Here is a 17,661-nt window from a genome sequence, read left to right as displayed (position 1 = left end):
TGGAAATATGGCATAAAACCAAACAGGTAATGATATGACTTCTGTTCCAGGGAGATAGGGTATCGAATTTAGCAAACGATGGGAGTTAGAACAGGTTTGTATGGGAACTCAAAGGGCTATTCTTTAGGAGTCAACAAAATCTTCTTGCTAGAAATGATTTTATAACTAAGCTGAAAATAAGAGATGTCTGTCAAGCAAAAAGAAAAATTGAAAGTATTTAGCATGTGCGAGATGATAACTTAGCACAAACAAAGGCCTAAAGGAAAGAAGGGGTATTGCTACCCTTGTGAAGCCTGCTGAGAATCATTTGTTATAGCTGGGTGAGAATTCGAAATGTAATGTAATATGGCCAGAAACAATAAGCAGAGGTCCTCAAAATTTGGAAAGGTCCTTGTCAGCCATATAAAGTTACTTGAACTTTACACTGGAGGCGCTAGGAATATGAAGGATACTAATCAGAACACGGTATAGTATAGCGGTATCTCTCTGGGTGACTATCCATTCATACCAGGCTTTTCCCTTCAGAATCACCAAATATATTCAGTTGGGTCTTCACTAACCACTTCTAGCTCCATTGTCCTGCCCTTTGGGCCTTGGTTGATTTTTGCAGATATAGACACCTGATCCCTAATGGGTCTTTTGATGAAATACTGAAATAACACACACATAAAAATTGGTGTGTTATCAGAATTAAAGCATGCTATCACGATCACAATAAATATAATGCCCATAAATTTCTGCTTGTGTGATTTGCTGGAATGATTGTTTTCCTTCCCAAAATTTTACTGTTGATCTTTTTGTTTAAATGCTATGAGTTACCTTAGTGTTTGTGCATTCTTTTGTTGAATAAATTGGTTAGCAGCATTTTCCATAGTTCACAAATATTCCTAATGACTAGGCATGATGAAATGTTCCCTATTTCATGAATTATTCCCTGATTCCCCAAGTTTTACTAATATCAGTCCTTCTTTGTGGTCACATTGAACCCTTGTTTATTCCTACTCTAACAGTCATCAAATAGTCTTGTAATTAATTTCACTTCAACTTTTTAATGACTAATCCACATTCTCTCCAAGCCATGGTGTTAACTTCCTTGAGCCCATGTACTGTTTCTGGTGTATTGCTGTATTTCTATAACTTAGTAAAGATTCTGGCACATTATAGGAGCTCATTAAATGTTTGGCAAAAAATTGGATGAGTGAAAACAATTATTAGAAAGGGAAGATTCAGTCAACAAACAATTTAGCTCATATATGCAACAATTTATAAATCCCTCTTCTTTTTTTTAATTTGTAAATATTTATTTGTTTTTGAGAGAGACAGACAGAGAGACAGAGCACAAGAAGAGAAGGGGCAGAGAGTGACAGAGGCAGAATCTGAAGCACAGGGCCCACAACAGGGCTCAAACTCATGAACTGCAAGATCATGACCTAAGCTGAAGTTGGATGTTTACTTGACTGAGCCATCCAGGCGCCCTTATAAATCCCAGTCCTGAGGGTCATCTTCTTGGGGCAGGAAGGAAACCGAACACTTGGTTTGACTTATAGGCTTTTGTTCTTACAACAAGATATAAAGAAATGAGGTGATTGAAATTTGTTTAAAGTATACAATGACTCAGAAGTAATACAGAACTTGCTTTCTGCCCATGGAGGTATAGAACATGCACTGATCAAATTCTATGTTATTATCAAGTTTCTCAGATACTTCTACTATCTAGGAGGGAATTTAAGTTTCATGATTTCAGATCTTTTAACAATTTATATGTTTTATTCTTAATTAATCAAATGGGAACATGACTTTCGTGTCTGTCTGATTAACTTGGTTAGTATGAATTTGTCCCTAGGACATGGGTCACTGTGTGCTATTAGATATAGAAAGGAAAACAAAAGTGAGATTGAAGAACTGAAAAATCATATCTTAGAGAACACCTGAGTCACTAAGGTCTTCCCACCCCATGAATCCCTATAAGAGGTCTTGTTAAACTGTGCCTAATTATAACCTTTTCACATTCTTGTATGGAACGTATTCCTTCAGAATGAATCACACTTGAAACACTAGGGTACAAAATCTTCAATCCAGATTAGAAGTGCTAATGGAGGATACAAATGGAGATTTTGCCTTTGGAGTCCAAGCTGTGAATTAGGAAGGCTCGTTCTAAATCAGATGGCCAATGAGAGGGAGCTAAATGATCCCTCACCAATCATTTTGAAATACCTTGTTTTTGTGTTATTGTTTCTGATGACATTTTGCCTTTAGTGCACAGTGGAAACTTCAAGAGGAAGCTGTTTTCACTGCTTTTTTTTTTTTTTTAAATTACCAAGAGGGTAGAACATTTTCATCCAATTACCACTTCCCTTTGCCACCTGAGCACAGTCAGCAGTCAGCATAAGAAAGTGATAATGGAAAGATAATGTCTAACCGGGCCATACTACTCTTCAAAAGAACAAGGCCTAATGTAAAATGCATGTCTTTTCTGACCTTGACTTTCATTTTTTTGTTTTACTTGGCTGAGAATTTAGCAGATATTGATAGCAGCCATAGCAGAAGAGAAAGTAGTGACAAATATAGTGATAACATTGAAAAAGGCCCTATGTTGAATTGAGAGTTTTGGTTCTAATACTGTGCCAGTTACTTTCTTTCTCTGAGTGATCCTAAGTAATGACCTGCCTCATTTTGACAGTCAAATGCAGTTCACTGGATTTGATGCTTGATGTGATTTAGAGAAAAGGAGAGAGTTAAAACTATTATGAAAGCAAAAGTAGAGCACTTCAATTACTGTTAGAATTCTAGGCAACAATAGGTATAAATGTAACGGAAGTTAACAGGTCATTCTTACAGCCACTGCACTGGGGTAAGTACTTTATGTACATCGTGGAATAGAATCCTCACAAATCTGCTACAAAGTGGGTGTTATTAGCTCCATTTTACAGTTATGGAAATGGAGGTCTGGGAAGTTTAATTCACTTGCCTCAGATACTAAGCGAAGGAGTTAGGGTTTGAAGCCAGATATGGCTGCCCATGTACTTTATCATGATTCCAAAGTCAGCTTATGAAAATACAAAAGGGAAAAGACTGAGGAATGGAGGTTAATTTTTGAAATATCACATATCCACAAAAAAAAACAAGAAAAATGCCCTAAGATGATTATTTATCCTAAGGGTTCTTGTTAGGTATTATGTGGTGAAAGTGTTCTTTAACTGAGTAAGTTTAAGAAGTTCCTAGTTGAAGAAAGAAACCACATTCTTTGCTGTAAGACTTCTTGTAGCCTTTCATATGAATCATGCATCTGTGAGATTATACAGAGGGTGCAACAGTTTTCAATATATCTGACTAGAAAACATTGTTGTTTTTTTTTTTTGAGAAGCATCTCACAAGACTAGTTCTCTATGGAATATACATTGTGAGATACAGGAAGAAGTAATGATGTCAAAGATTCTTTGGTATTTTTACTGAATGAGGCCCAACCACTTCAATTTCAGACATCAAGAAAAAATATAGTCCTAGGCATTGTCTCTAAGGGCAATTAGAGATTAGAAGAAATATTGAATAATCTGTATTTTTAACAGATCTCTTCTGAATTTACTCCTCTTTCTGAACACTGAAATAGAAAGAGGTGCTGTCTTTAGGGACATCAAAATCTAGCTTAATGGTTTGTAATGAAAAGAGTCAAGCCATAACTGAATCACCCAGGAAGCTCTTCAAAGTTCTACATTATGTTTTGTATGAAGGACCAAATTCTTTGCATACATTGAACTCATTTCATTCTAGAGTAACTTCATGAGGTAAGTACTCACACTGTCTCTTGTTCACAGACAAGGCAACCAAGTAAGAATGAGAGGAATTTGTCCAAAATTTTACAAATCTAATGTGGAGACCCCACAATTCAACTTGAGACCTATAACCTTGCATTTGAGCATAAGCCCAGAAGAATTCAAACATTTTACTGGCATGGGAATTCCTGGCAGTAGGTGAAACATGAAGATAATTCATTGAGATTCAAATATTCTGACTCAGTTTATATGGAAATGATGAGGACAAGATATTTTTACTAATCACCAGAGGATATTTTAATACTGATGACTCATAGACAACAGGTTGAGAAATAGTGTACCTGATGATACTGTTTCCCATAAGTAAAAACATAATTTCATCCTGTAACCTATAATTTAACTTCTATGACTTTTCCTAAGCAGCTACTTAATTATAAGAAATACTTAGGCAGTCATGCTGTTTCAAATAGGACATTACTTATAATTTCTGGTTTGCTAGTGAATGTCAAGCAATTTCCTGGTCATAGGTAGTCTCACTAAGCTTTGTTGTATCTATTGAAAATAATTGACCAAAAAAACAGAATATGAATGGAGGCCCCAAAATCTACCATTTCAAATGACGGTTCTCAAAATGATATACACTCCTACCAGTTTCTCAGTAGAGACAATTCAAATACATATAACTGATCTGCATATTATTTGCAAAGGCAAAGAGGAGAAAAGATATTCAAGAAATCCTCAAACTACCGTAATATGGGATTAATGGCAATGATCTGTTCAATGCTCTTTAGTGCAGTGATTTGTCAGCAAAAGTCCCTGAAATGTGATTATATAATTTAAATTTTGTTAATGTTCATTTATTTTTGAGAGAGAGAGACAGAGCATGAGCAGGGGAGAAGCAGAGAGAGAGGGAGACAGAGTCAAAAGCAGACTGCAGGCTCTGAGCTGTCAGTGCAGAGCTCAACGACGTGATTTATATAATTTAAAAACCACTAATAAGCAGTGTGATCTTGAGCCGGTCACCCACCTAGGGTTCCCTTTTCTAATCATTCAAATAAAAAGCCAATAATTATAATATTATCTCCCACCAAACAGTTACTATGAATACGGTTTTGTGTCAAATGCTTTATTTATATACAATCTAATATTATTCCTCATTACAAATCAGGTGATGCAATTAGTTTCTTCATTTTACAGTAAATATAACTCTGGCATGGAAAAGTAAGCAGTTTGGTGAGGTTACTTGGACAATAAACAGCTAAAATGGGTTTTAAAACTCGGCCATTTCAGCTATAAAGCCTGTTTTTTGGAAACTGTGTTGCAGGCTTTATAGAAGCTAATGTCTCCTTCACTGTATAATTCTTTGTTATTAATGGTGTTAAAATAATTTAAAAAAAACATTACCTTATGTTTTAGAAGAGTTCATATAATTTCTGATAATTGACTCATATATTTGCAGGACATTTTAGATTTGAGAATATCTGGCTCAGTATTGCACAAAAAACTGGGAAGAAATTTTTCTGTGTATTCCCATGCATTTTGACAATTATAATTCATAGTCATAATAATGAAAATAATGGTGTTCTTCAACTTGATTTGTTAACTACCTATTTCCTGCCTGTAATCTCAGGAAATAGGCCTGAGAAATATAGAAATACCTAAAGAAGGTCTTTGTTGTTATAATATTAGACTTTTACAATTTCTCTTTGACCTCTTTGAATCAGGTTTCTTATCTGGGAATCTGACCAAAACTGTTCATCTCAGTAGTTCTGATATGCTCTAAGTATAAGAAAAGAGCCAAATTTTCCAGTTCATTATTTTAGCTCTTTTGTTTCTGATATCAAGGCAGAGGGGACCGATTATATACAAACAGAAAATAGATTGCTGCCCTTCACATGCTTGTGTGATCATCTTAAAGATGATCAGTGTTCTTCCATATTCTTTCCCAGCTTATTATCCAATTATTGGGCTTAAGGAACTTTAGAACTCAGAGAGTCCAATATTCTTATTTTATAAGTAGCGTGATAGAGAAGGAAGAAAGGAAGTTGGGAGGGAAAGACAGAGAAAGGAGAAAAGAAAGAAGGAAGAAAAGAAGGTAGAAAATAATTTAAAAACTAAGATTGACAGAATTATTTGCCAAGTTTCATGTTAGATTTGTCATATATGCTGTCACAGTTGATGAGTTCATGATTAATACCTAATAATTCATAGATCAAAAGCAATTTTGAAATACAATAAGGAAGTTCTCATAGGCATGTTTTATGGGATAGCGTTTACATCTAAGAGGGTTTTATATCATGATGTTCTTCATGAAGTTCAAAAATGTTAGTCTTCCTCAAGGTGGTGGCAAATCAGTGAAAGATATGAAATTTGAATTGGTTTTTCTTGTTTTTAAACTTTTTTAAAATATTTATTTTTGAGAGAGAGAGAGGCAGGGTGTGAGCAGGGGGGGGGCACAGAGAGAGGGAGACACAGAATACAAAGCAGGCTCCAGGCTCTGAGCTCTGAGCTGTCAGCACAGAACCCAATGGAGGGCTCAAACCCCCAAACCATCAGATCATGACCTGAGCTGAAGTCGGACACTTAACCAACTGAGCCGCCCAGGAACCTCAAATTAGTTTTTCTTTATTCTTCCCTAATGTCCTTTCTCTCACGCCTTGCCATCATTTTTCCATGACATGTGCACTTAATGATGCATTACATGGCACAGAGATGGGTGTGATCTCAAAGTCACTGGATTATATGTCAATCAAGGAAAGGCAAGAACACTATATGAGGGGAGTAATCTCTTTGACGCCAAGTCCATTCCAAATTTTGGGAAAGGAAAACTGGAGCTATGTGCAGTTGTCAGTTTGATAAACCCAACCAGACTTAATAATGTGTCTGTCAATGCGAACATTATTATAGTTAGATGTATGTTAGGGTTAAAAAGTGGTTCAGTTTTTTTTTTATTTCAAAGAATTCATAATAAGAACTTTCATTTGTGTGATGCTTTAAAGTTAACTGCATTTAACATATCAACAACGCTTACAACAATCCCGTGAATCAGATTATTATAATTCTTAGAAAAAAGGGAATGTGAAGCTCTGAGAATGAGATAGACTTCTTGGTAGACTTAATAAATGGAAGATTGGGTTGAATCCAAATACTCTCAGTCTAGTGTATTTAAAGTACTTTGTCAACTTGAGCTAATTGAAGTTTGTAGAATTTTCCACCCAAGAGGAAAAAAAATACATTTCAGATGCATTTGAGTCCTTCATCAAAATAGACCACATTCAATTACATGGAATTGAAGCCTTACCTTAAATCTCATTAACTACTTTNCTGTGTGATGTATGGGCGCGAGTGCAAGTACGGAGCTCCTTACTTCTCCGCCATCTTGCCCCTCTCCTACTTTTTTTCCCTATTAATATTTAACTATTGATAATTATCTTTATGTAAATAAAAACTTACGGGTGCTTGCTCTTTTATTCACCAGTTTTATTTATTTATTTATTTATTTTTACTTTTGTTTTGTTTTGTTTTGATTTTCGCATTAAGTGTATCACATCGGGGGTGCCTGGGTGGCTCAGTCAGTTAAGCGGCCAGCCCTTGATTGCAGTTCAAGTCATGATCTCAACGTCATGGGCCCCACGTCAGGCTCTTCACTGAGCATGAAGTCTGCTTAAAATTCTCTCTGTCCTTCCTCCACTCATCCCCCACTTGTGCACTTCTCTCACCCTCTCAAAAAAACAAAAACAAAAACAAAAACATACATACATACATAAGTCACATCAGTAAATGCAGGCCTCAGTGCCTTTGAAATTCAGTGCTGTCAGATGATAATACTGAAAACATATCACCCAACAGTATGACTATTTAATGTTTCATAAGCAAGTACATTATTAAAAGTCATCATTTCATAAAAAGAGCAATAAGTAATTAGAAAAACAGATTCAAGTCTCAGAAATAGCAGTAATTTTCTAGACATCAGATTTCTTGTTTTTGTTTTTTGTTTTTCAGTAGAATCAACTTATTCGCAGCACTGCTAAAATTAAGGATCATATCAGAGGGTCATGTTGCACAAGGTAATTCAGCACATTTGATGCAAATTGTATGCATTTGATGTACTGGATGAGGCAGCCAGATTTTCTATGAATGAGAGTGCTATTTGTACAATATATGAGTAGAAGTTGGAATCATGTTTTTTTGAGCTGACATAGCCACTAACTAACTGGGTGTACTTCGGTAATCTGTTTAACCCCTTTGAACTTAAATTCCATCATCTGTGAATAGAAATAGTAACACATAACTAATTCTGTAGAATAAATGTAATATAAGGTTTTCAAGTTCTCAGCTTAGTGATTTTACATAGAAAGTGGTCCAAAGTACCAGAAAAAAAGAAGTCTAAACAACTAGGTGTACCAGCTCTGGGAATCTATCCTTTAAGTTTCAAGAAAATATTTATTAAGCAACAACTAAGTGGCAAATATGGTAAAATCTAGTAACCATATTTAAAGTGCATGAGGAAATACCACAAGAACCCTCCAGAAACCAACATTTTGTTGGATGATAGAACACTTACTGCAGATTCTAACATCCTGCTTGCCCCCTTATCCCATGGTTGGCTTCTTTAGTTGTTCTGTAACTGGTTGTTCATTGAAGGTAGTCAGTGGTGAGTACATGCTAATGTACAGAGTACACGTTAATTACAGACAAAAGCAATGGTAGACAACACCACCATGCATACTTGGCTTTCTTACTATGCTTGAGTTCTGTAATTCATGTTCTCTTTCTGTTTGGTACCTTTTAAAGAGGGGGAGGATGAGAGCCCTAAGTGTTTTTACATGACCTGTTATTATTCACTTTAGATGAAAATGGTGACCTATAGGTATGTGGAATACCTCCCCCATCAGCCACTTCTCAGCCTGGTGAGATAGTGTCATCTTAACTCCACCCCCAAAGAATTTATTCAGTCTCTCCTTTGTATTCCCAATGCATACAATACATAAGTTGATTACAGCATTTAACATATTCATTTTATTTACCTAACTATAGTAAAGATAGTCTTTGCTGTGTTCTCCAGAACAGACTATAAAATTAGAATTCATGTTAATTTGAATTTATTACAAAGAAATGTTAATCCTGAGAAAGAGCAAAGGGAATAAGAAAAACAAGAGTAGGAGAAATATAAACTAGGATGTAATTTCAGGTTAAACTCTAAGGATTGTAGCTTAAGGTGTTTGTTTAAGAGGGGAGAACAGGGGCACCTGGGTGGCTCAGTTGGTTTGGAGTCCGACTTTGGTTCAGGTCATGATCTCACGGTTTGTGGGTTCAAGCCCCGCATCGGGCTCTGTGCTGACAGCTAGCTCAGAGCCTGGAGCCTGCCTTGGATTCTGTGTTTCCCTCTCTGACCCTCTGCTGTTCACACTGTCTCTCTCTCTCTCTCTCTCTCTCTCTCAAAAATAAATAAAACATTTAAAAAAATTAAGAGGAAAGAACAATCTGGTGAAGTGGATGGGGCTCGTGCCTGCCTGTATGATCCAAACATGACCTTCTACATTCCTTCCTCCATTCCCACTTCACCCCCCTCCCTCACCATTGTAAGCTTCTCAACCAGATCCATGGAAAAGATACTGAGGGGAGTGCAAACTCCTTTGGTTTCCAAGTCCCACCTATGTTAAATAGACATACTGTATCCACAGTTTATGAAGCCACAATTTTAGTTGATTTCTTCTAAATATGATTGTGAGATGACCATCTCTTTCTCCTTTCTCCCATAAAAAAAAAAATAGCAAAGACAAATGCTATAAAGAGGAAAAGCAACATCAGAGATGAAGATTACCCTGATGGGCTTTTCACTTGGCCAGCTGCAAATGAATAAAGGATGAGCAAATATGAAGATTATTTAGTACAAGTCATCCAAACTAATGCCTCAAGAAGGAAACAAGTAAAACAAATAAAAGCAAGCAAACAAAAGAAGAATCCAAGATTTTGAGACATTAAACAGTTTAACAAATGTGTAATTCAAGGTTCTAAAGGAGGAGAGAACAAGAGAAAGAATTATTTCATGAGAATATTCCAAAATTTAATGATGTACTACAAACCCCAGATTCAAAAATCTCAAAGTATCTTCAGCAAGCTAAATAACAAATGAAAACAAATGAAATATCCAGACATATCATAGTCCAATTGTTGAGAACCAAAGAAAACATAAGCCAAAAGACAGAAAATGACATTTTTAAATACTGAAAAGAAACAAAAGAAATAACCTTTCCATCCAGAATTCTATATACAGTGAAAATACCTTTCAAAAATAAAAACAAAGTAATTTCTTTTTCATAAAGAACTAAAACTGAGCTAGTTTTTTGAGACCATACTATCAAAACAAATAATCAAACAGAAACAAAACAAAACAAAACACAAACTGAAAGAAAGTTTTTGAGGTAACTAGACTAAAAGTTAGGTTAACAAACCAAAAAAAAGATAAGGAACACCAAAAATTGTAAAATTGGAATAAATATATTTTTTCTATTTTATAACTTATTGCTATTATTCAGTTTTTTCCTTTTCAGTAACTTTATTATTTACTCTCAAATTTAGTACAGATATTCAAGTTAAAAGTCATTTCATCATAGGTGCCTGGGTGGCTCAGTCTGTTAAGCATTCGACTTCGGCTCAGGTCATGATCTCACAGTTCGTGAGTTTGAGCCCTGCTGTCAGCACAGAGCCCACTTCAGATCCTGTGTCTCCTTCTATCTCTGCCCCTGCCCCTGCTCTCTCCCTAAAAATAAACTTTGAAAAAATAAATAACAAAATCATTCTTATGTGATTTGTATTATCAGTATTATACTCCAAGTCCCAGAGCATATCAACCACAGAATTGACATTAACTTGTTCCATTATTAGTCTGAGTAGAATTATTTATGGGGAAAAAAAATCAAGGAAATGCTCTTTCCAATTAAAATTTAACGGAATGTAATGTATTGAAAAGATAAAGCAAACTGGCAAGAACTACCTTGGCTGGTCAGAGGTTCTGTTTTTGAGCGGTTGGTTACATCATAATACCACCTGCAAACTTTCTGTGCAATGTTATCTTCTCTTTGCCACCGTGAGTAAATCTCTCCTAGTGAAGCATAACCTACTAAAAGGTTAGCTACTCTGCTTTGTTTAGCATTAGCAATGTCTTCGGTAAGGCAAATCTATTAGACAATTCCAGTTCCTCATTTTATATCCAGGACAATTGATCACTCATTGTTCTGGAAACATGTTCTCTACCTTATCCTAGAACACTCCTCTTAACTTATAACATTCTCCTGAAGTTTCTCCTCTCTCCCTAGCTACTCCTTCATAGCATCCATTCCTGAAGTCAAATTTTTAATTGACCTCTAAATCAAGATGCTCTCTTATGATACCTCACCAACTTCCATGACTTTAAATACCACCTACATACCAACAACCCCCAAATACACATTTTTAGCTCAGACATTTCAATTGAGTGCCAGACATATATTGATTGACAAAAACTTGCTTGACAAATCTATTTAGAATATTCCACAATTTTCTCAGACTTCGCCTGTTGAAAGAATCAGTCATGATTTTCCCCTTGCTCAGGATTCTTATCATTGGAAATGGCATTAGCATTCAACCAATTACTGAAAACAAAACCTAGAATAGCCCCTCCTCCCTATCTCCATTACTATCATCCTGATGAAAACCATCTTTTACCAATTAATTGATTCCCACTTTCCTCTTACGCAAAATAAATCCATTTTCTTTCATATAGCAGTCTATATCTTGTTTTCAAAATGCAAGTCAGAGCATGTAACTCCCTTGCTTAGTGCTTCACTACATAGAATAAAATCCAAAATCCCTGTTGTCACATAAGAAGCCTTACTGATCTACCTCTAGTCTGGCTTCTAACCTTACGGAACTCCACATTTTTCTCACTAAGTTGCCATCAGTACATTTGACCAGTTATAACTGAGAGATAAGACACGGGGGCTGGGTACTCATTCTCCAGTCTCAAGACCTTGAGGTTTTTTGTTTTTTTTTTTTTCACTTCTCTGGCACGACTCCACATTGTTCATGAAGTGCACATTCACCATTATGGAGACCTTTCCTGACCACACTATCTAAGGTAGAATTACCTCTTATATTCTTTCATGTCAATATTTGTTATTTCATTGAGAGTACAAATTAAAAATCTCATATTTCACATGCTTGATATTCATTTCTATATATTTCATATTTTCCCTGTCTAGAAAGTCAATTTTCTGAGCCACAGATTTTTTTCTCTATTTTATTCAGAGTATCTACTATGCTGTTTGGTGCATAAGTAGGAGGTTAAAGAAATGTTTGTGGAATAAATAGATAAATGAATATGCAAGCTATTCCTTGTTGGGAAGGCCACATTTCCTCTTGAAGGAGTGCAAAAGAGCAACCACAAATGACTTCAAAACTTTCTGGCCATTCATGAGTTCCATAGAAGAGCATGATACAGCTTGTGTTAAGAAAAAATTGAATAAAATGTTTTGTTGATATCGGTTAATGGGAAAAATGACAAATAGCTTGTTTTCAATGGCTCCTTGATAATAGAAATTTCACACATGGGAGGTTATTCTTGAAAGAAAAAGAGAAAAAGGGAGAAACAAAACAAAATAGTAGAGATCTGAGGTACTAAGGAATTATCGCTGTGCTTATATGGGTTGTTAAATTAATCTATTCAGTTACATATTCATTTTCTAATTAACTGATATGAACAGTTCAAGTACTGCCTGGTAGTTTATTGCTGTGGGTCAAATGTCTCAGTGGATATGCAATTCTAAAAACGGCTCTGCAATTACAGTAGTTTTATTTATCCACAAGCACTTAAAGGCATCAAGAAGCCTCTAATTGGTAGCGGGGAAAGACCTACCCTTTCCCAACCCATCCTCCTCCCTGACCTATATACAGAACAGATATTGTCATTTCTGACAAGAAGAATGAGACCAACCACAAGTAGGATGTGACAAAAGTAATTAATTTGTACACGCAAGAAGCCATCAGTCCATTGTCGCAGAGTTCTGTAAAGATTTCTCACACAATTGCACATGTTCCAATCAGGTCCCTTGATCATTGGTAAGTGTGAAATGCAGCACACACACTTTATAGAATGTGGTTCCCTATCACATATGGCCTGTGATGTCCTAAAATTAGAAAAAAAAAATTGTTACAAGAAACAGCGACCCGACAGACAGCAAATCTCACTTCCAGACAATTACTGTTTAAGACATAACCTATTTAAACAGAGTAACGGGGGATTGCATATAACATAAGGACATAAGGGCATAGATTAGTGTAGCATTTTAAAATTCTATTGCAAATAGGTAATTAGCTGGTAAAAATAGAAAATAAGCTTGCTCCAACTGTCTCCAGTTAAGAGAGAAGGTTATTATTGGAATCCAGATGGATCTAGTATTTGGCTGGTAAAGCCAGGTAAGGAAAGAGATTGTGGAATTCAGGTGAAAAAAAAAAAAAAACAGGAAGAAAAAGTTACTTGTCTGTTTCCTTGAATCTTATATAAAGTTCCTCTGATACCAATTTCATTATGTAGAACAGTTCTGTATCACAAAGTCATTTCATGTTTTAATAGATGGCTTATAGTAATAAGACTGTGAAAATCTGATTAAAACAAATTCCCTTATCGGAAATTCTTTGTGAAAAATAGGTCTTATTTTTCTATGTGCTCCTTACAGTGAGAGCACCTGAGTTGTGATGCTAGAGATAAAAAAAAACTTGTTATATTATCAACTAAGGTACAGTGTCTTTATTTTGCCATTAGCAGTATTTTTTAACACCTTTCATGTTTTGGTTTAAATAGTCTTGATTTGAAACAGTCTACCAAAACGACAAAATAACTCTGTTTACTTATATAACATGACTAACAAAACACACAGGTAACATAACTTCTCTGTTAGTGTGTGGTCATTTTTCCTCTATGTAGTTTTTTTTTCAGTTCAAATTTTAGGAACTCTGCTAAGAACTCTTTTAGCGATTTTTTTTTTTCTGAGGGAGAGAGAGACAGTGTGAGCAGGGGAGGGTCAGAGAGAAAGGGAGATACAAAATCTGAAACAGGCTTCAGGCTCTGAGCTAGCTGTCAGCAGAGAGCCGGACGTGGAGCTTGAACCCCAGAACCTTGAGATCATGACCTGAGCCGAAGTCAGACGAAGCCTTAGCGACTGAGCCACCCAGGCGCCCCAGAACTCTTTTATTCTTATAAGGATATAAATGTGTTCATCGATTAACTTAATCTTGTATTAAATATCGAATACATACAGATACTATTTCCATGATGGGAGTTCAACTTAAAGTCTAAACTTAATAACTTTATTCTCTTCCAGGATATTGCAATGGCCTAGAACAGTTTATGCCATTCAGTTCCCTCCCTCTCCTTTTCAATTCTTCTTTAGATTTTAGTGTCTTATTTTAACCACTCGTGTGGGTTGATAAGCTAACCCCAAAACAGCTGTTTAAATCCTAATCTGCACTACCTGGGAATGTGCCTTTATTTAGAAATAGGGTCTTTGCTAAGGTAATGAAGTTACAGTGATGTACCAGTAGGAGTGGGACATACATCCAAAATGACTACTATATTTATACTCTTTTTCTCTCAAAAATAAAAAAATTAAAAAGGGGGCACCTGGGTGGCTCAGCCAGTTAAGCGTCTTACTTTGGCTAAGGTCATGATCTCAAGGTTCATGGGTTGGAGCCCCCGTGTAGGGCTGTGTGCTGAGAGTCCAGAGCCTATAGCCTGTTTTGAATTGTCTCCCTCTTTCTCTGCCTCACCCCCATGGATGCCCTCTCTCGGTCTCTCTCTCTCAAAAATAAGCATTAAAAGTTGAAAAAAAAAAAAAAGACTGATCTAGTTATAAGAAGGGAAGAGATACACAGACACACAGTGAGGATACCACACCAGCTGGAAGCAGAGATTAGATGAGGCGTCTATGAACCCAGGAATGTTACAGATTGCCAGCAAGGTAAGAAGCTAGAAGAAAGGCATGGAGCAGATATTCCTCAGAGCCTTCAGAAAAAACATGCCCCGCTGACAACCTGATTTGAAGCTGCAAATCTCTAGAGGTATGAGAGGATACATTTCTATTGTTGAAAGCCACCCAGTCTGTGGTACTTTGTTACAGAAGCCCAAGGAAACTAAAAAGTAATTTACCCATGAAATGTGATAATATTATGGTTACTTTATTCAGGAAGTCTTCTCTTTCCTTTTTTTTCTGTTCTTTTCTTTTTCTTTCCCAAGTTTATTTATTTATTTTGAGAGAGACAGACAGACAGAGACAGAGAGCATGAGCAGAGGAGAGGCAGAGAGAGAGGGACAGAGAGAATCCCAAAAGTCTCCGCGCCGTCAGCACAGAGCCCAATGCAGGGATCAGTCTCATGAACCATGAAATCATGACCTGAGCCAAAATCAAGAGATAGTCATTCAACTGACTGAGCCACCCAGGTCCTCCAGGAAGTATTTCATTTTATGCATACTCACGGAGTTACCAATATCCTGGATCATGACCTCTTCTTTCAGGTCAAACAATTTTCTATCAGGGGTTCTTACCCTCGATCTAAAGGGTAGCCTAGAAAATATTTATAATGAGGGTTTTTTGGTGGTAACAACAGCAGCAACCGAACCAAACCATACCAAAACTGTAACAACACCAACAAAGCCCTCTCTTTGTAGTTATCCAAACATGCCTTTATTTTGCCTTCATTCTTGGAAAGTCACTGGGTGCACAGTCTCTCGACACCACACATGAAAGGAGGTTGCCTCTGACTATCATTTCAGCCTTGGGGAAGTCTGCTCCTAGTCTTGTCGTGGCTCCTGTGGAGGCAGTTTGTCTATGTCACTGTGTAATTTTAAGACATTTTCTTGGCTGTTTGTTTTGTGCAGATTCACTATGACATATCTAAGCTCAGATTTCTTTTATACAGTTTAGAATTGATTAGATTTCCTGAATCGGAGGATTCCTCTGTTGAAGTTTGGGGACATTCTCAGCCATTCTTTCTGAAGGTTGGCAGTTCTCTCTTGGGTCTTTCAGGAAACCAACTGAGATGCGTATTGGATCTTGTCAATTATTCCCATTGTTTGTCTTCTCCTCAACACATCAGACCCCCTTTTTCTCCCTTTTGTGATTTTATTAGCAAAATTTATTCATCTATATAATCCACTTTACATTTGAATTGGTTTTTCATCAATCTTTAGACTTTTGCATTAACTTTTTTTAAGTATTTCTATTTTAATATTTTTAAAAATCTAAGATAACATATACTTAAATTTTTATTTTGTCTTATAACCCCAATGTCTATATATATTGGGAATTGAACTTTTCTGTCTTTTGGTTCTGTAAGTTCCTGCTCTTGATGGTTCTTTTATTGTTGCTGGTGTGATTTTTTTTTATCTGTGATTTTATTTCTCCTGAAAAATTATCTATGGGATTTTCATAAGGACTGGCTGGAAGAAGTATTTCTCTAGAGAGTACTTCCATTTGCTTCTGCCTGGTGCCTGAAGGTACTTACATGGGACCACTTAAAAATAAATTCTCAACTTGAAAGTTTTAGCTCACTAGCTGCAAATCCAGATGAGGGCCGGCTTGTGAGTATGAATTCTCCAGAGAGATTTCTTTTTCCTTCCATCCAATGCCAAGATCCCAACAGATATGTTTCTTTGTTATTTTTTTCCCTGATAGTGGATTTATTTCTCTTTTAGTTGGTACCACTAGCGGAAGTGCAACTGAGCATAACAAGCTTTGGGAAACTGTTTTATTATTATTACTAAATTTGAATATACTTATGCCCTTTGGTCTAGTAATTTCTCTCCTTTGTATATATTCAATGGAAATGTGTGCACAGGTGCAGCAGAAAAGTACAAAAATGATGGATGCATTAGCTTTACGGCAAAACCCAAATGCAACCTAAATGCCCATCAATAACAGAATAAATGAATGAATTGAAGTATAGTCAGAATATAGACTATTATACAGAAAATAAATGGAATAAACTACTGCTGCTGCAGGCAAAAACATTACATAGAACAAAATAAGCCAGACAGAAGAATATTTGCTATGTGATTCTATTTATATAAAGTTTTATAGAGGCAAAACTACTCTAAAGTGTTGAATGTCAAGAGAATGAGACACTCCAGGAGAAAGCTGAGATAAAGACAAGGAGTGTGTATGAAATGCTCTCTGGAAATAGGTGCAGGTTACAGAGTGTATTCATTTGGTTATTATTCTTTGACTACTATGGTGGTTAATTTTATGTGTCAATTTGACTGACCACAGGAGGTTAGCTAGGTTAGCTAGGTTAACACTACCTCTGGGTGTGCCTGTGAGAGTGTTAATCAGGAGATTCCATAAAGCAGCTGTCCTTCTTCAACACTGGTGGGTATCATCTGATCCCCTGAGGGCCTGAAAAAACAGAGTGGAAGAAGAAACTCCCCATATTTTGCTTCTGAATGCTTGCATGTTGGGCTGGGACATCTTATCTCTCTGGGCCCCTGGGCTAACATAGTGAGATTTTTACCACATGGGGTCACTTGGTCCTTAGGCCTACAAATTCAGACTGCATTATACTAATGATTTTCCTGGATATCCAGTTTGTAGATGTTAAATCTTAGAACTTCTCAGCCTCCGTAATCATGTAAGCCAATGCTTTATTATCGATCTATCATCTAAATCTATCTATCCTATCTATCTGTCTATCTATCTATCTATCTATCTATCTATCTATCTATCTATCTATCATCTATCATTTATCTATCTTCTATCTATCTCCTACTGCTTCTCCTTCTCTGGAGAATCCTACAAAATACACATTAATGTTTATGCACTTTCTACTTGTAAAATGCTTAACTGGAAAAAAAAAAAAA

The sequence above is a fragment of the Crocuta crocuta genome, unplaced genomic scaffold (assembly GCF_008692635.1).
Source record: "Crocuta crocuta isolate KB4526 unplaced genomic scaffold, BGI_CrCroc_1.0 scaffold57, whole genome shotgun sequence".
In the NCBI taxonomy this organism is placed as follows: domain Eukaryota; kingdom Metazoa; phylum Chordata; class Mammalia; order Carnivora; family Hyaenidae; genus Crocuta; species Crocuta crocuta.
Note: the sequence above shows the minus strand (reverse complement) of the source record.